This window comes from Macaca thibetana, chromosome 15 (genome assembly GCF_024542745.1).
Source record: "Macaca thibetana thibetana isolate TM-01 chromosome 15, ASM2454274v1, whole genome shotgun sequence".
NCBI classification, from domain to species: domain Eukaryota; kingdom Metazoa; phylum Chordata; class Mammalia; order Primates; family Cercopithecidae; genus Macaca; species Macaca thibetana.
Window position 1 is genome coordinate 32,837,998 of NC_065592.1, and position 24,854 is coordinate 32,862,851.

Sequence of the window (24,854 nt, forward strand, 5' to 3'; positions counted from 1 at the left end):
CCAGCAAAACCTGGGCTCCTTTATGCTTCTTACTCAAGAGTTACAGAAATGCAAGTTGGGACCTTTTACTCTAGATTTTCTGTGTATCCCACTGTACTTCAAAATAGCAAAGAAGATTTCTTCTCCCAGGAAAACTATTCTAAAGTCTAAAGTCAGAGAAAGCAGTAAGTCAGAAGGATTGGTCAGTAAAGCCCCCTCCAAATGGTGCCATGGCAAAAATAAAAACAAAACACACTAGGAAAATATACTTAAAGAAGCTTAACTCTATAAATCAACACCTGGAAGGTGGGGGCATAAGCTTTCTTTTTCATGGGGCTTGCACCAATTGTCTGAACCTCACAATTTGGTCAAATTTCAGTCACAAGATTTCTTCTGATATCATAAGTCTTGGAATGAAGAAGCTAGAACTTCATTCTGTTTCCCCAAGTTCAGTGTACTACAAAGGGGGAAAGAAATACATTTAAGGAAAAGGAAAAAAGATCAATGATTGGTTGTAATTCTTTGAATAGCTAGATAAATATTGACTAAGAGGGCCTATGAAAAAGAAGCATTCAGATCTGCCTGGAAAAATGAGCTTCCCTTCCTCCCTCCCTCCCCTACTGCTCAGCCTCTTCGCTGCAAGAATCTGGCTCCGTTATTTCTCTCAGTGGGAGCTGCCATTTTAATGCCTCAGCACAGCACTTTTTCAGCAGGAGATCCTGCCTCAGGTGGCAGATCAGGCCTGGGAGAATTGAGGTCTCATTTAAACTAAGTCAGAAATTTCCCAACTTGTTTTAAAGTGAAATAGATTTGTAAAAATAACAATAATAATTATTTGACAGTGCTGTTATAGCTCCCAGATCAAAATTTAATCTTTAAAGTGGAATCCATTCTTTTTCTTTCCCAAGGAAACTAACTTTCCACTTCTCTGTCAGGCATCACCAACCTGAGTTGAAACATTCACCAGCTCAGAGAAATTTCATGTGCTTGAGGAAGACAGCAGCAGAATAATTCGTTTCTTTGAGGTCTTTCTTAAATATTCATTATTGTTCACATATTAGCCTTTATATTTAGATTTTAAAAAGTTATTTGGTCTTCTTCATACTTTAAACCTCCTAAAAATGTGTATAAAACCCAAACTTCTTCATTTGGGGGAAATGGTTGATATATTTCTATGTAGCTTACATCATTTTTTATAAAGTTGCCGTCATGAGTTTTATTTCATTTTTAAAATTAGGGTATAATTTACACACCCCAATTAAAATGCACTAGTCATAAATGGGGCTTGTTGTCTTCCTTAGTCCGAGGTCCATCTGGTCAGCTCTTCCCTCCCGTTTTCTCAAAGTCCCACCCAGGTCAGCCCTGTCCCATTCCCAAGCCATTCTCCTCTTGGGATCTCCTCTGCATTGGGCCTCTATAAGATCCCCGTCTATCCTCAAAGGCCTCCTGGTATGCTCTCTGCACCGCTTCACCTGGACTGAGACCTGGTTGCATCTGAGCCCACTGTATCTTTTGTGGCTGCAATGGACTGAATGTTTGTGTCCTTCACATTTATAAGTTGAAACCCTAAATTCCAATGTAATGGTATTTGCAGGTGGGTCCTCTGGGAAGTGATTAGGTCATGAGGGTGGCGCTCTCATGAATAGGATTAGTGTCCTTTTAAGAAGAGCCCCGAGAGTGAGTTAGCTCTGTTTCCTCCATGTGAAGATACAACAGGAAGTTGACAGTCTGCAACCCAGAAGAGGGCTCTCAGAAGAACCTGACCATACTGGCACCCTGATGGTATACTTCCCAGAATCCAGAACTGTGGAGAAGTCAATTTCTGTTGTTTATAAACCAGTTTATGGTGCTGTGTCCTAGCAGCTGGAGCCAACTAAGCCCTTTCAAGCAAACGCGACTCCTGCTCTCATACCTTCCACCTCAAGACCACACCATGGAGTTAGGAATCCTCCTACCTTTCTGCTCACCTGTCCAGAATACTGTAGGACTCTTTCCTTATGCATCTCCTTTAAGGCAATCCCACTGCTCTTTTCCTAACTGCAGTGATGTTATTTATCAACCTCTGTGCCATTTTCAGTCATGAAGGATTTTTGTACCCTATTCACAGACTTCTCCTCCTCCCACATGCCTGTCATCTTTCCTAAAGACTTGAAATCTGCAAAGATGAGGTTTTCAACCAACCCCTTTATATATCCCTAAGCTTGTCCCACTGTCTGGTTTTCTTGATGGCCACTTCTACCCAGAACTATGAACATGTGGTATCTCCCTGTTGCCCTGGGCCTCTGAGGCCCCAGCCCTCTGTCCAACTCACCAGCTCATGAGGCTCCTGCAAACAGCATTTCTCAAACTGGAGCAAATATCTAATCCTCCCCATCACGTCTTCAATGGCTTTCCATTGATTTGACTGGGATCTGCAAGTGCTGCCATACTCTTTTCAACACCCCAATCTTACACCCTTAAAGCCAAATTCTCATGTATTATTTTATAATTTGGACCTTGCAGATCCATATCACGGTAAGCTGGCTAGCTGTTAATCAAACCCATTCACTCCTGCTCTGATCATGCAGTAAGACTACATTTCCTGCTTTCCTCACTGATAGGTGGGGTCATATAATGGTAATCTAGCTGATGGAATATGAGTGGTGGTGAGGTGTGTCCCTCTGAGGCCTGGCCCACTAATACCTCCCATAGCTAATCCTTCATGCTCTTCTCCTTTTGCAAACTGGATGCTAACACCAGGGTGACCTTGACAGCCACTTGATGCAGATGGAAAACTCCATCACCTTGAATCCCTAAATGGAACATAAACCTGTCTCTCCCGGCCCCTGTGGACTGGCTCCCCTAGACTGAATAAAAACATACACATTGACCACTAATAAAAAGCAAGCTTTTAACGGAGTTAAGCCACTGAAATTTTAGAATTTTTTACAGCAGTTAGTTTCACCTAACAAATACAATGTGTAAGGAGAAGGAATTCTAAAATGGATCATATTCAAATAGAGTCATCAGGGACGAAGAACTGGGCCACAGGGAAGGCAGCAAGATTTGGGAGAGGCAACAAAGAGATCTGAAGTTCTCTCTTCTTTATGGATTTTTAAAAAAAAATGTTTCATTCTTTCCAGAATGGTCCATTCATGGAACTGCGGCTATCCCTGTCTCTGTGTGTAATACCAGGTAGGAATGAGGGAATGATCCAGAGAAAAGGAGGGACTCAGCAGGGTGAGAGGAGCTAATTATGATCTCCCCCTCCCACAATCTGGCCGTCCCCCATCCTAGCGGTAGACAAAGTGTTTATGTTCTCTTTGTGGTATGCACCCATGAGGGACCCGTGACATCAGTAAGCAGCTAGTCAGGAATTTGGAATCCTGGATCCTAGCTGTCTTTTCTTCGGTCATAACTGACCACTGGAATTAGAATGGGAAGTGGAACACAAGATAGGTAAGAGAAAAGGTTCAGGACCAAGGCTGTGAGCAAGGCTCTGGAGCCCCTTGTAGTCTGTTTAATGTGTGAGGGGCATGTGGCCCAGGGTAGAAACTAGTGGGTGTTTCTCCAGTGAAGGATGCCACATAGGCCTGAGCATCTGGACCCAAGCCCCTAACTGGCAAACTGGCATGTCTCTGTGCTTGCTGTAATGGATTGTTCTAGCCGTGATGCTGATGAAAGAAATTACTTAAGGACCAAGTCTTCCCCCTCCACCTGCCTCTGTTCTGTCTAGCATTCCTGCAGTCTGGCATCTTCGCTTAGAAACATTATCTCCCCAGATCTTGCAGACTCCCTAAGTGGTAGCTGTAGCATATCGCCTTGGGGAGTTCAAAGCACCTTATGAATATTATCTCATTAAATCCCCCAGCCTTTTCCCCAGGAGTAAAGCCACACCCCTCCCCCACCCCAACTCACAATCCCTGCTTCATTCAAACCAGACTCTGAATAATAAATATTGTGATTTATTGCAAGTCATTTAGAAGGAACTGTAAATGGACCCTCAACTTCTCCATCCATCTGAAAGGCACCATCTTAATGTGTGTAAAGAGGAAATAATGGCTGTTCTGACACCCACTTACCTGGAACACCAATGATTTATGGTTCTTGGGTAGAGATTGCCAGGTGCCCTTTACTCCCACTGGACAAAGAAATCCCAGAATCCTTATTCTTTCCCTGAATACTGGCATTTCATGCCTTCCGCTCCCCTCACTATCCCAGTAACACACCAGGCATCTGGAAGTACTTGCTGCTCTATAAATGTACCAATTTTCTTCAGGCTTTCAAAGCTTTGAATAAACTGTTTCCTCTGTCAGAATGCTCCTCCCCAGCCTAGTCATCCTCTACTTTGTCATCTCCTGTTCATCCTTAAGGACCAGCTCAAATCTCACGTCTTTCACCAAATCTTCTTTGACTTCTACAGGATGAGTTAGTTGATCTTTCCTCTAATCTTCCACAGCTTCAAATAGAAGAGCTACCACTTCTACCAGGCTCTACTTACATGCTATACATATATATTATCATTTAATTCACATGATACCCTCTGAAGTTGGTGATACAATTATAACTAATTTTACTGATAAGAAAAAAGAGGCTTGAAGAGGTTAATAACTCCCAATGTTTCATTGATAATTAAGAGGTAAAGCCAAATTTCAAACTAAGGTCAAACAGCAAAGCCCAGATCTTTTTTTTTTTTTTTTTTTTTTTTTTTTTTTGAGACACAGTCTTGCTCTGTCGCTCAAGTTAGAGTGCAGTGGTGTTATCTTGGCTCACTGCAAACTTCACCTCCCAGGTTCAAGCGATTCCCCTGCCTCAGCCTCCCGAGAAGCTGGGATTACAGGCATGAGCCACCACAGCTGACTAATTTTTGTATTTTTTATAGAGACAGGGTTTCACCATATTGGCCAGGCTAGTCTTGAACTCCTGACCTTAGGTGATCCACCCGCCTGGGCCTCCCAAAGTGATGGGATTACAGGCGTGAGCCCCCACACCTGGCCAGCAAAGCCCATAATCTTTTACTTCATAAGCTGCCTCCACTTTGTTTTTTTGTGTGTGTGGGGGGTTTATTATTATTATTATTATTATTATCACTTGTTGGCCTATCAGGCTTGAGCTTCTTAAGGGATTATGACCTTCACGCTCATATCTTTGTACCTAACACAATGCTTAGTACAAAATAAGTGCTCAGTAAATGTTGGTGGAATTAATGAATTAAAGAAAGAATGAATATATAATTTTGTTGCTTCAGATAAATTTGTTGTATTTTTAAATTTGGGGGAACATGTAAGTTGCCAGATTTCCCTTCTGATGAAGTGTTGGGAAGAGGGGTCCCTATGGAGAGAAGAGGATTATTTCACCAATGAGGCAAATCCAGGAGTCATTAAAATTGGGTTATACACTTGAACTCATGGAAGACCTTGAAGAGCTCAGCCTCCACTAGGCTTCCCCATAGAGTAACTGGAATACAAACATAATCTCTGAACTCATCCATTCAACAAATATTAATAGAGTTATATGTGACAAGCATTGGGCTGGGCTTTGGGGAAACAAGAGTCAGCACAACTAGTCATGGTCCTTAAAGTGGACTCCTGTTGTTTGCCTGTCCAGCATCTCTTCTGCTAACAGAACCACTCTTTTCTCTTGGGAAAATATTCTTCCTGTTTTCAGACTGTGTGTTTTAGGTTGGGCTAATTTCCAGTTCTTGGCTTTGAGTCTGGGCACTTGGCCAGGCATGACCAATCACTGTGTTGTGTCCTCTCTATCCACAGTGATTAGTTTAGGACTGGTCATGTGGCTCTAGTTGGGCAAATGATCATCAGCAATGAGTTTCTGACTGGAACTATAGTCATGTATCACTTCTCAATGGGACTCATTGAGAATACATTCTGAGAAATGTGTCCTTAGGCGATTTCGTCATTGTGTGAACGTCATAGAGTGTACTTACAAAAACCTAGATGGGATAGCCTACTACACACCTAGGCTGTATAGTATAGCCTATTTATCCTAGGCTACAAACGTGTATAGCCTGCCACTGTACAAAATACTGTAGGCAATTGTAACACAATGGTAAGTATTTGTGTATCTAAACATAGAAAAAGTACAGTAAATATATAGTAAAATCTTATGGGACCACATGGTCCATTGTTGTTTGCAATGTTGTTATGTAATGCATAACTGTATTAAAAAAGTGATGCTTTGTTTCTTCTGGTTAAATATAAACCTGGAACTACTGACAAAGAATAAAATCAATACAAAGGAAATCAGAACTGAGATTTTGAGGGAGCAAGAGTAGACTGATGGCATAATTTCAGGCTTTAGAAACGGCCACATCTAAAGCCAGCAGAAGCCCTGGATTTCCCACTCACATGAGCCAATACATTCCCTTTTCTTCTTAAGTCATTTTAAGATGGATTTCTTTCACTTACAATGAAATGAGACCTAAATAACAATAACATTGGCTCTTGGAAGTGAGGTTTTGTAAGTGACATCCTAAAATGTAGAATTGGCTGAGTCACAGTAGGTTGCAGAGCACCAAGAATTTCTCTGTTCTTGGCTGGGAAGTCAGCTGGATTGAAGTGTTTTATGTAATATCTTAAGGCTCAAACCATGTTCTAGAGATAGAAAATATAATTATATTGGAAAGAATTGTTATTTCTTATGGCCTTCAGTAATGTCCTATAAGGAAGAAGGAAGCTTAATGGGAAGAAGAGAGAACTTCTCTCAGAGAAGCCCACCCTGTATCAGTCAGCAGTTCAGAATGGCTGAGAGGAGCACTGTGAGTTGGAAAAGCTAAATTCTCTATCCCAGGATAAATTTAACATAAATGAAGTGAAGGGAGGCTAAATACAAAGAGAAGAGACTGGAACTTGGAGGTAGCATGATATCCAACCCCTCCAAACATCAACTTTCTTCCATAGCATAAAAAGCCATTCTCTGGGATGCAACAAGAAGCAAAATAAATTTCAGTCTTGCCTCCCTGCCTTAGTGCATCATTAGCCCGGTGGATACAACAGGAAGGCCTGCTGCCAAGGAACAGAAACTTCCAGACGGTGGTTGAGATTCAAGGACCCATCTTTCTGACTTTGGATTTGACTGAATGCAAATTGATCAAGTGTTTATTAAGATTTAAGAAAGTTGTAATGCCTGAAAAGCACAAAACCTGACAAATGATAATCTGCAACAAAGTGGTCAACAACTGGGGCAGTCCTAGGCTCATGGACTCACTAAGAGAAAGCAAGTAGCCACAGGAAGGGAAACCTCTTGTTGTCCCACTTAGTTATGGCCACAGGATCAATAAACAAGGGATTTCCTGCCAGAGCAGAATGAGGGGAAGCCAGACGGGTTGACTAAGGAATACCTTTCATCACAGGGCAGAGATGCCCTGGTTATTCCTACCCACCATGCACTTATCCCCATGGTAGATGCTATACAGTTGATGATTACAATACGTTTTTTCTCTGCTCTTTATCAAACAGAGCTTTTAACGGTAGTTATCTTTTTCTTTCTCATTGTGTATCATATATTTTGGGGAGGAGTGAGTGAATTTGTCATTTACCATGAGTTTCTAGACACATGAAACTTCACCCACACCAGAATAGAATTTTCATTGCAGAAATCCTCTCTTTGAAGAGAGATGCAGTCAACTAGTTAAGATTGTGTAGAAATTATAAGCACTGGCTCTGGAATCAGATTGCTTGTGTTGGTATCCCAAATCCACTACTTACTTGCATAACTTTGGGCAACTAATAACACTCCATTGTGCCTCTGTTTCTTCATATGCAAACCCGGGCTAAAATAGTATTATCTTCCCCCCCCCCCCGCCCCCGGAGACAGAGTCTTGCTCTGTCATCCAGGCTGGATTGCAGTGGTGCAATCTCGGCTCACTGCAAGCTCCACCTCCTGGGTTCACACCATTCTCCTGCCTCAGCCTCCTGAGTACCTGGGACTACAGGTGCCCGTCACCACGCCCGGCTAATTTTTTGCATTTTTAGTAGAGACGGGGTTTCACCATCTTAGCCAGGATGCTCTCGATCTCCTGACCTCGTCATCCACCCGCCTTGGCCTCCCAAAGTGCTGGAATTACAGGCATGAGCCACGGCACCCGGCCAATATTTTTTTAAATAATTTTGTGAGGCTTAACTAAGTCAATACATGTAAAGCAATTGTAGTGACTGGCATAAATTAAGAGCTTAATAAATGTTAGTTATTTTATTATTTATATGGACTTCTCTTTAGAATATGTATGAGTGTGTTTTCAGTTTTAGATGGAATATTTATACCATGTTAGGTGGGGGCATTTTGGAAATATGTTGGGCAATGGAGTTGATTGAATGTGTATTGTATATTTCTTCTGGTAACAGAATACTTCTTTTCCTTAGAGAATCATTTTGTGATACATGTGGGTTGGATAAGCCTTATTACCTTGGCTCCTCTAATATGGGGTTAATAGTACATACCACACAGAGTTGGTAGTATTAAATTTAACAATCTAAGGCACTAGAACAATGCTGAACACATAATAGTGAGTCCAAAGTCTCAGGACTCTTCATTGATGCTGCTTCTACTATTGGACCCTGGAACTCAACAATGGCAAAAGAAATAAAAGATTCAGGGACCCCTCTCCCCAACACACTTACCTGCTGCTTGGCCCCTGATCTTTTACTTCCTGAAACGGGCTGTTCTGATAAATGTCTATTAATTTGGTGCAGGGAAGGGGTAAGGGGAGAGTTAAGTGGGTCACTTTGAGGCTAATACAGTCTAATTACCCACATTCTGGTCTTACCATTGTGGGTAGAAGGCTCTCAATCTCCCCTCGGTGCACCTGCCCACAATGTCCTCCCTCCTCCTCTTCCTCTACTCAGAGCTTAAATCGCTTTTTAACCCCAAACCCAACTCATTTCTTCCCTCCTCTCCAGCCACCTGCACCTCACTTTGTCTTGGCCAATGCAATATGTTTTACTCTTTCAAGTCTCTAGAAGAAGACTCAGCAAACTATGATCCATGAGAAAAACCCTGTCTTTCCCACCTGTTTTTGTAAATAAAGTTTTGAAATGCCCATTCACTTTTGTATTGTTTGTGATTGCTTTCAGGTTATAACGCAGAGTTGAGTAATTGCCACAGAGACTCTGTGGCCAATAAAGCCGACGATATTTAGTATCTTACCCTTTACAGAAAAAGTTTGCCAGCTCCTGCTCTAGAATGTAGGCATTACTTAGGAGCTTGTTACAAGTGCAGAATCTCAGGCCAACCTCAGACCTACTGAATTAGGTTCAGTAGTTTAACAGATTCCAGGTGATTTTTATACACATTGAAATTTGGGAAGCTGCTTTGAAGCCTTTTTAGGGCAAGCAGGGAACCCTGACTCCAATTCACAGCACTTAGCCTACTTCAGGATATGCACTAGGGTCTCAGCTGGTTCAAGCTGATTGAAATGGATAAGTAGTAGGAAAGTCCTGGGCCTAGATAGTCGTTCTCAAAGTGTGGTCCTCAGATCCCCCCATCATCCACATCACCTCAGAACTTGTTAGAAATGCACATTCTAGGGCCCACTTCAGACCAACTGAATTACAAACTCTGGGGGTGGAGCTCAGCCATGTGTGTTTAATGAGCCCTCCAGGTGATTCAATTGCAAGTTACATAGCGCTCCGGAGATTCTGATTAATTTGGTTTATGGTAGGAACCTGTTATTGAGATATATTATATATAATCTCCCAGGTAAATCTAATTTTTAGCCAGGATTAAGGACCTCAGGTTTAGATCCTGTCATCCAAAAAGGATTTATTGTGCACATACGATGTGCCTGGCACTGAGCCAGGTCCAAAGTGTGGACATATATCTGTATCTATATTAATATCTACCTCTATCTATATGAATAAACAAAGTCACTGCCCCTGAAACAATCATCACCTAATAGAGGCACCATGTAAATCAAATTTCATTCATGGTAATGTTTGCTATTGCACAAGTAGCCTGGCACCCAAAGGAGGGGGGTAATAAACTCACTTAAAAGGTCACATAGGCCTCCAGAAGGAGGAAATATTTGAGCTGTCTTAAAGAATGAACAGGACTTCCCAGGGGAATTTCAGACAAAGGGAACAGCATGTGCAAAGGGCACAGAAAAGGAATGCATGAAATTATACAATCAGAAAATTGCAAGAAGCTTGATGTGGCAGTGCCAAATCTGAAACTGGAAAGGTGGCCAAAGAAGCTCCCAACCTATGGGGAAAAGTCTAATGAGGTGGACCTAAATAGTCTTTAGTCCACTGAGCGTTTGTGCCAAGGTTAGTTAGAATCTATCTGCATCTCGCTGGAAACCATCATTCTCAGCAAACTATCGCAAGAACAGAAAACCAAACATCACATGTTCTCACTCATAGGTGGGAACTGAACAATGAGATCACTTGGACACCGGAAGGGGAACATCACACACCGGGGCCTGTTGTGGGGTTGCGGGGAGGGGGGAGGGATAGCATTAGGAGATATACCTAATGTAAATGACGAGTTAATGGGTGCAGCACACCAACATGGCACATGTATACCTATGTAACAAACCTGTACGTTGTGCACATGTACTCTAGAACATAAAGTATAATAAAAAAATAAATAAAATTAAAAACAAATAATCTAGCTGCATCTCAATGCCTAGTGGAGAGTGGCCACATGTGGAGAAAATCAGGTGCAAACAGAATGCTCTGGAGGAAGAACAACAACCAGTGGCTGAAGTCTCCAGGCATGCTACTTAAGCATTCAGGTCTTTGTCTTTGAAGGGAAAGCAGATTTCAATGAGTGGGAACTGCAGCAACTCTACATCCAGGTATACACACCCACAGGCACACCTGGGCCGAGACGAGCTTGCCCGACTTTCCCTAGGAATAAACACCGGCTATCTGCCCCTACCCAAGCTAGGAGGCACCCTCCTCAGCTTGTGGGTCCAACAGACAGATGAGGCTGGCAGGGCCGCCCTAGTCGTGCAGCCGGAGAGCGGACGTGGCAATACACAGCTGCTGACTTTCTCCCCCCTCACGTTAAGCTGGAACATTTTGCACTTTTCTTCTTCAACTCTTTCAAAGCAAGTCATTTTCCTCCTCTGGAAGGACGCCCATTGTTCCTTTGACATTAAAGATAGGTCTTCACTGTTTTCTCTTAAGGCAGCAATTGGTGAAGTTAAGATGTATTATGGGGACTTGTCAGAAGGATACAACATTATACAAAGGAATGATGTGAAACAAAAATTGCTCTCTTCAACCTTCCCAACCTCTCCCGCATACAGATTTCAAGCCATTTTTCTGTCCTCGTGTGTTCCCGGCACAGCTGGGAATTGGGGGTAATTGAAGAGATGGAGTTTGTGGTTCTCTGCAGATGGCCCCTCTGGCTGCTGGGGAAGCAAGGTGGAACTGCGAATTATTCAGTGGACAGTGCACGAGCAGGGAGAGGGAGGAGACAAGGGAAGGGAGACTCAGGAGGAAAACCTCACACGTTTTTCTTAGGAATTTCTTAGGAATGCTTACTTCAGGTTCTCAGGGTTGCAGGATGGCTGGTTAGTTTTAAAAAGCTAAAGGTCTTCTCTTTCCCACAGTGAATTCGGAGTTGATTTCCCAGTGCCTTTTACTCAGGATGACATGGTTAAATATTACTACTGAAATGTGGTCCTATCTCAATTTTGAGCGGAGGGTCGAGCCAGAGTCACCATTTCCTCCTTTGTTCATTAATTTGATGGGGCTCTGGTCCCCAGTCTATCACTTACTAAATGTGTCACCTTGGGTAAATTAACTAACATCCCCCACCTCAGTTTCCTCATCTATAAAATGTGAATGAGAATTAGAGTTTCCTTATAGGGTTGTTGTATGGGTTAAGTGATACAATGCCCATAATGAACATGGTGCCTGGCAGTCTAAGTCCTCAATAAATGTTTGGCACATGTTATTATTTTCATCATTATTAGGCCACAGACATGTGTTAAGTGCCACTTGTACTGACCTGTGTTCTGGACAGTTAGAGATGAACAAAATGGGAAGTCGCTGGTGTTCCACTGGGAGAGGCAGTGATGGTTCACGGTTGGTGGTAAACTCTGGGAAAGAGGGGTCACAGGTTGCCGTGGGCAGGCAAGGGAGGGGTACCTGCCCAAAGCCAGCGGTCAGGGAGGGCTTCTGGAGGTGGTGGCTCCTGAGGGAGACTGGAAGGATGAACAGTGGAAAAGGAGATAGTGTTAAGCGCAGAAGTCAGCAAAGTCTCTTCCTGCCAGAGAGAACAGCATGTGCAAATATATCAAAAGACCCTGAAGCTTTCCCAGAACTGTGTGCAGGTCTAAGTGCCTGGAGCACAGATAGAACTGTTTGATGGGGAGTTGCAGGGGATGTGGCTGGAAAGGAAAGTCTGGTCCCCTCAGGAAGTGCTTTGGGCAGGAGATAAAAGACTGGGATTTTACCCCGAAGCAATAGGGAAATACTTTATGGTTTTCAGTAGGCATGTGGCCTGGCTGCTGGGAGGAGAGTGCGTTGGGTGGGTAAGAACCTGGTCAGAAAGACACTAAAGGGATTCATCAGGGCCCTGAAGAGAAAGAACTGAGACAGAGGCCATGTAGATGGGGACCCGTGGGTGCTCCTTGGGAAGTTAGGAGCTAGAATATCTGGCATTCGGTAATAACTTGATGCAGGAGGGGTTTGGGTCTCTGCCTTCACTGACCTATGAGTGATCCTTCACAGAGATGAGACAGCAGTAGTAGCCAGAGAAGACTCTGATCCGTTACAGACATGCTGCGTTTGAGGTGCTTTGTGAGATAGCTGGGTGGACACTATCAAAAGGCTTGGGGATCTCAGGGAGCTCTGGGTAGGTGATATGCATTATCCACACAGAGGGAGCAATTGAAGCCATGGGGTGGATAAGGTCACCCAGGGCAAGGAAAATGCCAAAAGAACGTGGCTGAACGCAAAGTCCTGGGGAGAGAGAGAATGAGGCCAGAAGTCAGTTAGGAGACTTAATTAAAAGAAGAGGCTAGAGTGGTGTGGGAGGAAAACCAGGAGAAAAGGGATGTTATGGAGAATCACGAATGAGGAGTGGTCACAGGCGCTGGTGGCCACTGAGAAGCCAATTGAGGTAAGCATCTGAAAGCGGCCCCTGGACTTACAGTGAAGGCAGGCTGTCAGTGATGGAGGCAAGGACAGAGCCAGTTGTGGTGATGCTGTAAGTTGAGGATGGAAGATGGAAACCGATGAGGCAGGGTTTGCCGTTAGAAACCTTGGCAGTTAGGGAAGCTGCAATAGAACCTTGTGCTTTTCAAGCACTGCAAGTACCTGTGGTGTGTGTTATAAACACAGCCACATAGGCCCTTACAGATCTGCTGAAACAGTCTTCAGAGGTGGAATCTGAGAACCTACCCTTGGAAAAGGCTGCCTTGGTGATTCTCTGGTGATTCTGCAGCGAGAATTCCAAATGCCTGGGATTGGGGCATGAACACTGGGGTTAGCATCAGAAACATTGGGTCTAAATCCAGCACCGGCCCATGTGAGTTGGAAACCACATAAGTGGGGCATGGATTTGATTACAGATAATGGTAATTTGCTATCTACGTGAGTGGGCAAGTCATTAGCTTCTTCCATACCCAGCCTTCTCATCTACAAGACAGGGAGCGTTCTAACACTCTCCGGGTTATTGCAGGGGCTGGTGAGAAAATCCACAATTGAAAGCACTCATTATTGCTTTATTAATGTTGTTAGCTGCATGACCTTGGGCAAATTTTACAACCTTTCTGGACTCTCATTTCCTTTGTGTAATAGGAGCAGTTGTTTCTTACTTAGGTATTAGAAGACCAAGTCAATAGTGCATGGGGAAGTCCCTAACATATAGCAGGTACTCAGTGAATACTAATATTGTGCATTAGTTAGTGCAGGAGGTTCCACTCAGAGATAGTCACTAGTTAGGCTGTCTGCAGTGGCAGCTCAAGCCTGTCCTCTGCCTCCCTAGGTACTAGCAGGGTTTGTGACTGTGTAGGGTCCTGCAGGTGAGCTGCAGAAATCTGGGCTGCTGGTTCTGGTCATAGGCTTTGCAGAAGGAATGATCAGAGGCCAGGGCCAGCTGCCAACTATTAGCCATCCCAGTCTGTGGTCCTTAAAATTTGCTGTTACCACTTCCAGACTACGGGGTAGCCTCTGGTTCCATGGGAGATGGGTGGCCCAAGGACAGGGTCCTCTACATACCCAAAGGCCGTGGGAAACAAGGCAGAGGCTGAGAATTGAGCTGTTCACACCAGCAGGAAAGAACTAGCCAAATGCCCTGGATTTTCCTCATGGCTATGGCATAGCCAGGGAATCAGAGCTACCGTGCAATATGGACAGATTTGTAGCTCACTCTAATCAGGTCCAGTGGGAGAGAGGAAGTGGACAGAGGGAAGGATGGACAGTGAGGTGGTGCTCAAGCCTGCTTCCTGCCTTCTAGATGCTCTGGGGACACTGTTCTGCTGTTCTGTTTAGGGCTCCTGTTGGAAAGTTGGGCTCCTTTGGGATCTCAGTTACAGATGGCAATATGACAGTGAGCGATATTCATTCACTGCCTTACAACTGACAAAGCACTTTCACCCAAGCTGGATCATTTGATCTTTTTAACCACACAATACAGGAGGTCCAGCAGGAAATGACTGTCTCTGTTTTACAGATGAGGAAACGGTAGCTTAGAGAGATTTACTTTACTTAGGCCTCAGAATTGGTGTGTGCCAGGGCCTGGATTCAAATTCAAATTCATCTGGCTCCAAAGCTGGTTCTTTCTACTAGCCAGGAGTTGCTTTGAAAATGGTAGCCCTGGACTGAGAGACAGGAGAACTGGTTTCTTTTCAAGACTTGTCCCCAGCCTTGCTCTACGGCCTGTGACAAGTCACTTAACTGCTCTTGGGTTTGAGTTAGCAAGGCTAACAACCCAGATCTTGGAACAGAAAAATCAGAAAGATTCCTTCCAACTGGACTATCTCACTGTATTAATGCTGGCAGTGCTCCTGGTCACCAGTTGTTCCGGAATCAACCTCTGAAGTGCTAACTTCTGAAGGGATGCTCTAGACTCCACCCAGCTCCCCAGGGAAATATCCCTTGCCAGAGAGCTCTTTATTCCTACCTGAAAGCCACAATGATGTATCTGAGAAGAACAGAGCTTGATTTAGAGAGGGGGAAATCCATAGACATCAAAAATCACCAGCACAGCGGCACCATCCTCCTTGCCAGTTCCTGGCATCTGTGCCCAGCTGCTCCCCCAAGCATGACGCCAACCCTGGCTCTCTCTGCCCCTCTGGGGCCCTTCTGTAGCATCTGCAGAGGTTTTAGGCTGAATAGGTCTCCCTTACTTTTCTGATTGGCTTGTGTCCCCAGGGTCTGTACAAAAGCAGCAGCTCAGCAGGACCTCAGCACCGCTTGTGAAACGAATCGGTAACAGAATTATCCATCACTCTGTGGCTTTATGTCCACTCAGGTTCTGCCGAGTGGCATCTTCACTTCCCGGAAGGACCTGCTGTTTTCCTCCTGAGCATCCGTTTTTCCTTGGGAGCCAAACTTTGGTTTCCGTAGTTCACAAACACAGAAAATGCAAAAGAAAATTTTAAAAATTACTGAAGCCCTTCTCTCCTAGAGCTCACCTTGTCAGGCTCTTCACTGGGTGGAAGGACGGAAGTTAAATTTCTTTGCACTCGGGGAGAGCACGTCTGGGGCCTGGTGGTCTGCCCAGTTCTGCCAAGCAGAAGGAAGGCTGGACTTCCCTGGGGTCCATACCTTGGCCTAAAGGCCACTTCCTTCATTTTGCTTTGGTTTCTTTGACCTTTAGGCTCAATACACAGATTAAGGAGAGGGGCCTAAGGAACAAAATCCTCTCCAGTGCCACATGGATTATTCTGGAATTAGGCCGCTGCTGTCAATTTTATTTGGTGATCCCAGTTGGATCTCCAAATTATACCTGTAATTTGGTGCACTCTGTGTATTGCAGTCTGTCAGAGAAATCCTATAATTATTTTTTAAGTGACAAAGTTTTAAGGAACCGCTAAATAAATGTAGCTAAATTTAGTGCACTGTCTGTACAATGAAATGTGGCAGGAGGCAGAGATACGATCAGTGGCTGGTGGAAAGAGAATTTTGTTACTATCCAAAAGGTGGCAGCAAAAATTACCTCAATTAACTTAACAAGAAGCCAGTCCTACTCTGCCAGCCTGCCCGGGAACCCTGGCACGCACCTTTTGTCTTTCCTGCCAGGATTCCAGGCCTTCCTCACTAAGCTGTCCCCAGCTCCATCTGCTGCTCCCGTCTGAGGCTGATCCCCTTGCCCTAGTCACGTTCTGCCTCCTCCCTGAGATACTCCAGCCCGGCATTCCAGAAGCAGCAGGGTCAGGAGTTCACACCTCCAAGAAACCTCAGTGCAGATCAGCACCTAACAGGGAGACCAGAGAGACAAAGCAAGGGCCCGTTTCTGCCCTCTACATACTGCATAGAAAATGAGAGATTTTCTACAAACCCAAAAGCATAAGATCTTGGGAGGAAACATGATCCATACCTCATCTAGCTGTTCATTTAAGCTTTTAATTGTTTTTGGTTTTTGAGACGGAGTCTTGCTCTGTCACCCAGGCTGGAGTGCAGTGGCGCGATCTTGGCTCACTGCAAACTCCGCCTCCTGGGTTCAAGAGATTCTCCTACCTCAGCCTCCCGAGTAGCTGGGATTACATGTGCCCGCCACCATGGCTGGCTAATTTTTGTATCTTTAGTAGAGATGGGGTTTCACCATGTTGGCCAGGCTGGTCTGGAACTCCTGACCTCAAGTGATCTGCCCACTTCGTCCTCTCAAAATGCTGGGATTACTGGCATTGAGCCATTGTGGCCAGCCTAAGCTTTTAATTTTGAGAATCTACTCTGTGCTGGATTTTTAAAATGACTTAAGTGAGTGAATGATTCCTTAAGAAAATATTTATTTTGCTTTTACTATGCACTACATACCCTTCTAGGTTCTGGGTTTACAGCAGTGTACAAAAGGAAGTGCTTGCCTGCAAGTAACTAACATTCTACTGGGGACACTAAACAAGATAAATGGAAAAACTACGTGCTTGATTATAAAATTATGTGCTTGAGAAGTACAAAGGAGAAAGAGAAAACAGGATAAAGGGCATGAGTTATAGAGGAGGCTGCTACAATTTTCGATAGTGTGGCCAGGGCCAACCTCACTGAGAAGGACAAGGACATGAAGGTGGTAAGGAAGCAGCCCTATACTGTATGAAAAGACCCTGAAGAAGAAAATGTGAAGTGGGCTGTTGGAGAAACAGAATGAGTACTGCAGGCTCCTGCTTGAAAAGGTCAGGGGGAATTGGAGAAGAGAGATATGTTTAAAAACTAATTACTATTCTAAGTTCAATGTAGTTGTTTAGGCCAGGGATCAGCATGCTATGTGTTTTTGTACAGCCTGTGAGCTAAGATTGGTTTTTACATTTTTAAATGGTTGGGAAAAAAATCAAAAGAAGACTATTTTGTGACACATGAAAACTATATGAAATTCAAATTTCAGAGTCCATAAATAAAGTTTTATTGGAACAAGGCCATGCTCATTCATTTATATATTTTCTATGGCTGCTTTTGTGCTATAATGGCAGAGCTGAGTAGTTATGATAGAGAACATATGCCCTGCAAAGCCTAAAATATTTACTATTTGGCCCTTTGCAGAAAACATTCACCAACTCCTCCTCTAGGCAATACGAGAGAGTGGTTAGACTTCGGTTTTGGGGTCAGGAGCCCCTGATTCCAGGTTTGGATAGGGCCACCACTTGGTGGTTGTAAGACTTTGGGCAAATGGTCTATCTACTCTGTGACATTTTCCTCATTTCTGAGATAGGGACAAAAGTCCTGTATTATTAGTCCATTTAATGTTGATATAAAGGAATACTCAAGGCTGGACCATTTATAAAGAGGTTTATTTGGCTCACGGCTCTGCAGGCCGTTCAAGAAATATAGTGCCAGTATCTGCTTCTGGTGAGGGCCCCAGGAAGCTTTCAATCACAGCAGAAGGTGAAGGTGGGGGAGGGCCTGTCATGTGGCAAGAGAAGGAGCAAGAGAGAGGGGAGGATGTGCCAGCCTCTTTTTAACAACCAGATTTTGCATAAGCTAATAGAGCAAGAACTCACTCATTATCATGTTACCACCGGGAGGGCACCAAGCCATTCATGAGTGATCTGCCCTGGTGACCCAAAGACCTCCCACTCAGTCCCACCTCCAACACCGAGGATCACATTTTAACCTGAGATTTGGAGGGAACAAATATTCAAGCCATATCAATGACCTACCCTCTTAGGACTGAGAATTGAATGAAATTTAAAAAATGAAGCACATAGTAAGTGCTTGATATTTGTAGTCATTATAATGATCACACATAGTAAAGCAGGAAGTCAGGATAAAGAGATTTATGGAGAATGTTTGTATCCCCCTGAAAATTCATATATTGAAACCCTAACCCCTAATATGTTATTTGCAGGTGAGGCCTTTGGAGATAAATCAGATTTAAATGAGGTCATGAGGGTAGAGTCCTCATAGATGAGCGCCCTTAAAAGAAGAGACCAGAGCGCTTTCTCTCTTTCCCACCACTATGTGAGGACACAGAGAGAAGGTAGCCACCTGCAACCCAGGAAGAGAGCCCTCGCCAGAGTCTGACCATGCTGGTACCCTGATCTTGGACTTCAGCCTCCAGAAGTCTGTTGTTTAAGCCACCCAGTCTATGGTGGTTTTTTTATGGCAGCCTGAACTGACTAACGCAAGGTAGGAGCAACTATCTTTACCTGGGGCAGTCAAAGAAGTGGCCACTGAAGATGAACAGAATTTACCCGGGTGGAGAAGGAAGGAAAAGGCAGAGGAACCTATGTGCAAAAGCAACGGTGATATGAATGAGCGTATGAATGGGCATGGGGTGTTTGGGGACTGGAGAGGACAGTTCTGGCCACTTGCAGCACAGACAGCAGGAATGGAGGTGAGAGAAAAGAGTGGGATTTGGCAGAGCTAAGGCTGGAGAGGCACATTCGTGAAAGGCTTGCATCTCATACTCCAGGTAGGCTTGTTTAAGTTCTGCCCATTTGATATTTGAAGTGCTCCATTCTCCGTCCCTGAAGACATTTTAGACCATCGGGAGAAATGTCAGCTAACAAGACGAACTCCTACTTGTTCTTTCATGGCTGTGGATGGTTCCTGAGCTCCTTCTCTGTGGCTAACAGCTGCTTATCATGGGGATATACTGTGGTGAATAAGAAAGACACAGCCCTTGATGTCAGGGAAAAATGTTATGAGAAATAAGGATTTTTTTTAAAAAAGAAAAGAGATGGACACAGTGGCTCATTCCTGTAATCCCAGCACTTTGAGAAGCCAGGGCAAGGGGATTACCTGAGCCCAGGAGTTTGAGACCTGCCTGGGCAACGTGGTAAGACCCCTAACTACAAAAACTTAAAAAAATGAGCTGGGTGTGGTGGGATGCACCTGTGGCCCCAGCTATTCCGGAGGCTGAGGTGGAAGGATCACTGAAGCTTAGCGGTTGAGGCTGCAGTGAGCTGTGATTGTGCCACTGCACACCAGCACAGAGAGAGGTCCTCTCTTTATATTAAAAAAAAAAAAAAGGAAAAAAAGAAGGAACACAAGATGCTGAGGAAAAAAATGTATTGAGTGTATTGCAGCATAAGGTTTTTAAAGGGTTTTAAATATGCAAGTGATGTTATCAGTTTGAGGGTTTTTTTTGTTGTTTTGAGAGATGGGGTCTTGCTACATTGCCCAGGCTGGCCTCGAACTCCTGGGCTCAAGTGATCCTTCTGCATCAGTCTCCGGAGTAGCTGGGATTACAGATATGCACCACCATGCCCAGCACTGGCCATCTTTTTGAGCCTGGAGGGAGCACAAATGAAAGAGGTTGTTTCTATAGCCCATGGAATAAATAGTGGTAGCTTAAGCTAAGGAATCGACGGTGGGAATGAGGGAGTGGACCTGCAGAAAAAGGCGTGGAAGAAAGAATTCATAGGGCTTGCTGATTGGGTATGGAGTGTGAGGGAGAACAGACAATGGGCAGAAATCCGCCTATGCAACTGTTGGATGGTGATGCCATTTGCTGAGATGGGGAATGAGAGAGATCACTGGTTTTAGGGGAGGGAGGCTGCAGTGGGGATCATGAGCTCAGGATTAGGGATGTTGAGTTGGAGATGCTTGTGGGATCATCCCTTGAGGTATTTTGCTATCTCATTCTGAAGATCAGGGAAGAGATCTTGGGCTGGAGCTAGAAATTGGAGAGCTGTTAATAAACGATGATAACCGATGCCCTGGAGTGGCTGAGTTCACTCACATGCAGGTCCTATGTGCCCACATGCTGCCCCCCAGCCATGGAATAAACCCTGCATAACAGTCTGCCTTTTGAAAACAGACAGACACACACACACAAAAATATTCAATCCCTGATGACTCAGTGGCACGTATCTGGCCCTGATTGTGCAGACAGTTTTACAGGAAGTTGCCAACACAATGAACCATCTGAAGCTTCTAATGAAGCAATTATAGTATGTGGAAGGAACAATCAATCAACTGTAAACTCAGTGGTGAGAATATTACGGAGACAGAGGGTCGATGACAGGCTTGCTGCGGTTAAGTCAAAGAGAGTAACTTGATCCCTTATTGGAGATGAAGTACACATGATATGGGAAATTCCCCACCCCTCCACCAACAGACACAAAGAAAATAATTCCTGTAACAAGACTACTGCCCCTCGCACCAATCCGTGCTGCCCTCAAAAGTGTTGTCATGAAATCCTGAAAAAAAAAAAACCATTGCCCACATTTTGGGATGTTATGCTTCATAAAGCCCTTTTTACCCCAGTGAGATCTCTCTATAGGTCATACCAGTCAGTGCTCCACCCTTCTCATTTGATTCTTGAATCTCAAAGAGCTGCGCTCAGGGAGATGTCCCATCGAAGGCAATGATTATGGTATTCTTATTTCCACTGCTCTATAGTAGTCCTCTACATGTATTACTTCTAATTTTCATAATGAGCCTACAGAATAGGTATTATTTAGCTCCATTTATGATGAGGAGAGACTCAATGTTTACATAACCTGTCCTATGTCACAGAGCTCAGATGTGGCAGAGCTAGATCAACCCAGGTCTGTCTGACTCCAGAGTGCATCTCCTTCCCCATGGCCTGCCGCCTTCCAATCTGTGTCTGAACACCTTGAGTGACCTTCCCTCTGTCCAGCCCATTCTCTTGACTGCTGGGCTATTAGAAGATTCTTACTGAAATCTCCACCCATTGCTCTGGGCTTACCTTCTAGAGACACTCACATAAAAGATTTAGGATGTTTGAAGACAGCAATCGTACCCTTTCATTATTCTCCCCTGCAGTAAACACTTCCAGTTTCTTCAGCCCTGTCCCATGTGCTATGGGGAGGCAGTCGCTGCTGGCTGCCTTCCTAACAGCCATTCTCTCTTCCCACGCAATTTCCTTGCCAGAAGCTCACCTCCTACTGTAGAAGCTGAAAGGGCCAGAAACTCACTCCTAAGAAGTGAATACTGAGAAGTTGATTTTGGAGCCAGGGAATGAGGACATTGGAGAGGCAGAGAGATGAATGTGGCATAAAAGCAGCATCTAGATCCTGATCCTGACCCCCACCAGCTGTGGGCAACTTGTTTAAACTCTCTGGGGCCTCAGTGTATTCGTCTCTAAAATGGGGATGACCGTACTCACTCACTGCAGGGTTGTGCTGAAGACAGAACTGCAGTAAGCATATTAAGCACCCAGCATAGTGCTGGACACGGAATTACATACTAGATGTACGCAGTTATTTTTATAACCATTACTGAAGATGGGAACTGCAATTCTTCACGGACTTTTGTTTATTTTATGCAGTGCATGGCATGAGATTCACACATAGATTAGGCAAAGGGGCATTCATATCCTAATGTTTATTCAGGTATGTTTTCCCTCCCTGCAAAATATAACACGCAAGCAGTAATATTTGTGCAGGTAGATTCATTATTCATTGACTCTGTCTTATTGGGTAAAAATGTTATCCCAACCACAGGTGCCAATATTTGTCTCAGGAAAGGAATTCTCATATTTTAGGAAACAGATACATTGTTTAGCCTTCCTTTCAAGAAGCTTACAGTCACTGAAAGCCAAAGATATAAGTGTAAATTATAATTACCTACAGAATTCAGTACAGTAATAGGCTGTACAGAATTTGCCGCCTAAAAATAGGCTATATGCCATACAGCCTAGGTTCGTAGTAGGCTATACCATCTAGGTTTGTGTAAGTACACTCTGATGTTTGTATGATGACAAAAATCGCCTGATGACACATTTCTCAGAACATATTTCCATTGCTAAGTGATGCATGACTGTGTATACATACATTAATGTAAAAATACATATATATCTATATATGCTCATATACATTTATACATACACACATACATTCCTGTGTTCTCCAAATAGCTCTGATTATTCTCCCTTCTGGGAACACAGAAGGACTTAATGTCTCCCAGTCCCCTTATGATGGTGTGGGGTCCTATGACTAGTTCTGGTCAGTGAGTTGTAAGCAGAAGTGACATGTGATTTCCGACATGTGTCACTTCCGGATTAGAACATTTAATTGGCAGGACACACCCCTTCAATCTTTTTTTTACCTCCGCCATAGTGGCTAGCAACATTTAGATCTGTGGTTACTTGATCAGCTTTGGTCTCAAGTAAGGGAATTTAGAACAGAGCTCTCAACTGCCCCTCAGTGTACTGATAGGGTGAACAAGGCAGAAACCTTTGTCACCAGTCACTGAGACTTGGAGATGGTGACAACATAGCATGGCCAGTCCCAAGACTGAGAGCCTCCAGCAGCCCCGTTTTCATAGGTGTAGTTCATGGCTTCAGCAGAGGAAGCAACTCTCCCTTTTCAGCACCTTAATAGGCTGTCTCATGGAGAGACCCTCTTTGGCTTTCTTTTGTTTTGTCCTATCTTTGTATCCATCACCGAGGACAGGAAGATGTTGTAACAGAGTTGGCCTGGTCTGGACCATGTGGCTTTCCTCTAGACAATGGAGAAACACTATGATAGGTGGTCCTCCTGGAAGCATTTCTCAAACAGAATGAGGGAGGCGGCACAGAAAATATAACAGGGACTGTGACCCATGGACATGGCTAAGGGTCTTTTCTTTCGCTTTTGCTTTCTTAGCTTTGTTTCTTCCTTCCCTTTATGGGTCTTACCTCATCCCCTACCTCTTATCCATGACAGTACATTTTCAGCTTTCAGAAACAATGTTATAGCTTCCTTGGTGTCCCCAGTACCCAACAGAGGGACTCAGTAATTGTGGAGGGAATAAGCAAATGAAAGAGGTTGTGTAAGATAAGACAGAGCCAGAATGAAGAAGCACATTTTATTTTTTCTGTGACTGGGAGATCAAACATCAAACAATGGACTATATTGACATAAAACCTTCCAGGATAGGCCAAAAATGTTTAATTCTCACTCTCTCTAGAATTCCCTTTAACAAATGCAACCAAACACCTGGGAACGAGAGACCTGCCACTGTATTATCCATTTGATTTCAAACTGGAAACCCTAGACAGATTCCCTCGCCTGCAATTAGCCAGGTGGAGCACAGACAAGTTAATATCAACAGCTCATCTTGATGCCTACGCTGTCTCCAGAACCCAGGGAAAGGTGTTCTTCCCCTTAATCCTCTGTGGCAGGACAGATGGCACTTACAACCCAACCCAGCACTTGGGAAGTGTTTTTTATGCCACCAATTAAGATGCGTTTTCTCCACTGTGTCTATCACTTGCACCTGCAGGACAACCAGTAGCCTCACCATGAGCCTACTCCATCTGATCGCTCCCTTGTCCACTGGGGCGTGTTGCTACAGATCCAAAAAGTGCTGCCAAGGAAGAAAGTGAGAGTTGCATCTGTACTGGAAACTTTCTTGTATGCTCCTAGAGCACTCAGCAAATTCTTTTATGTTTCCATCCAATTGACAATTACCATGAACCTGCTATGTGCCAATTGATACTAAAGGGAAAGGAAAAGGTGAACAAGACTCTGCCCTTGAACTCAGTCTTGTAGAAGAGACAGATTATAACTAAAATTCATTGTGAAAATGCTCTAAGTAGAGATAAAATTCAAGTACTGATGAGTCCAGAAAAGGGAAGTCTCACTAATTTGGGGGAAAGGCCCAAATCAAGCCTCAGTTATAGGGAGGCCATGTAAGTCTATATTTGTATTAAAATAGTAACCCACGTTTTTACAGTGCAATATGGTTTTAAAAGCATTTCCACATGTTTATCTAATTATTTCCAACTACCTTTGTGTAGCAATTACTCTTCTCTATTCACAATTTAAGGAGTTAGGGCTCAGATAGGCTAAGATATTTGTTCAAAATTACAAACAAAAATAGAAAAGCAGGACTCAAAACTAGGTTTTTTTATTTCGGAGTTTAGTTTGAACTTATTTTGAATTGATCAGGGTTCTCAGCTGCAAGCAAAAGTTAACCACAAAACTAAAACACACACACTAAAAATCTCTCTGGTACTAAGCTTGGAGGCTCTGTAGCCAAGACCCAACTAGGATCGAGAACTGTCAACTGAGCTGGTGAAGTCACCAGTGTAACCTCCCCCGAGCATTAGATACCATAGCACGCATACCTGAAACCACCAACATGCCTTGTGCCGCCTCTTGAACTTCTGCTTCAGGTGCTTCTAGAAACTCACAAGAGTTGACCCACCCCTTGAGAGGCAGATTCTCAGTAATCCCTGCTTCTTGGGTTTGTAACTTCAGGTAGAATCTGGAGTTACTGCACTGAGGGGCAGAGTCTCCATCAGGTCCCCTAAATGCGGGGAAAATAAGTGCGTGGTATTTTCAGTTTCTTTTGTGGGCATTGGACTCAACT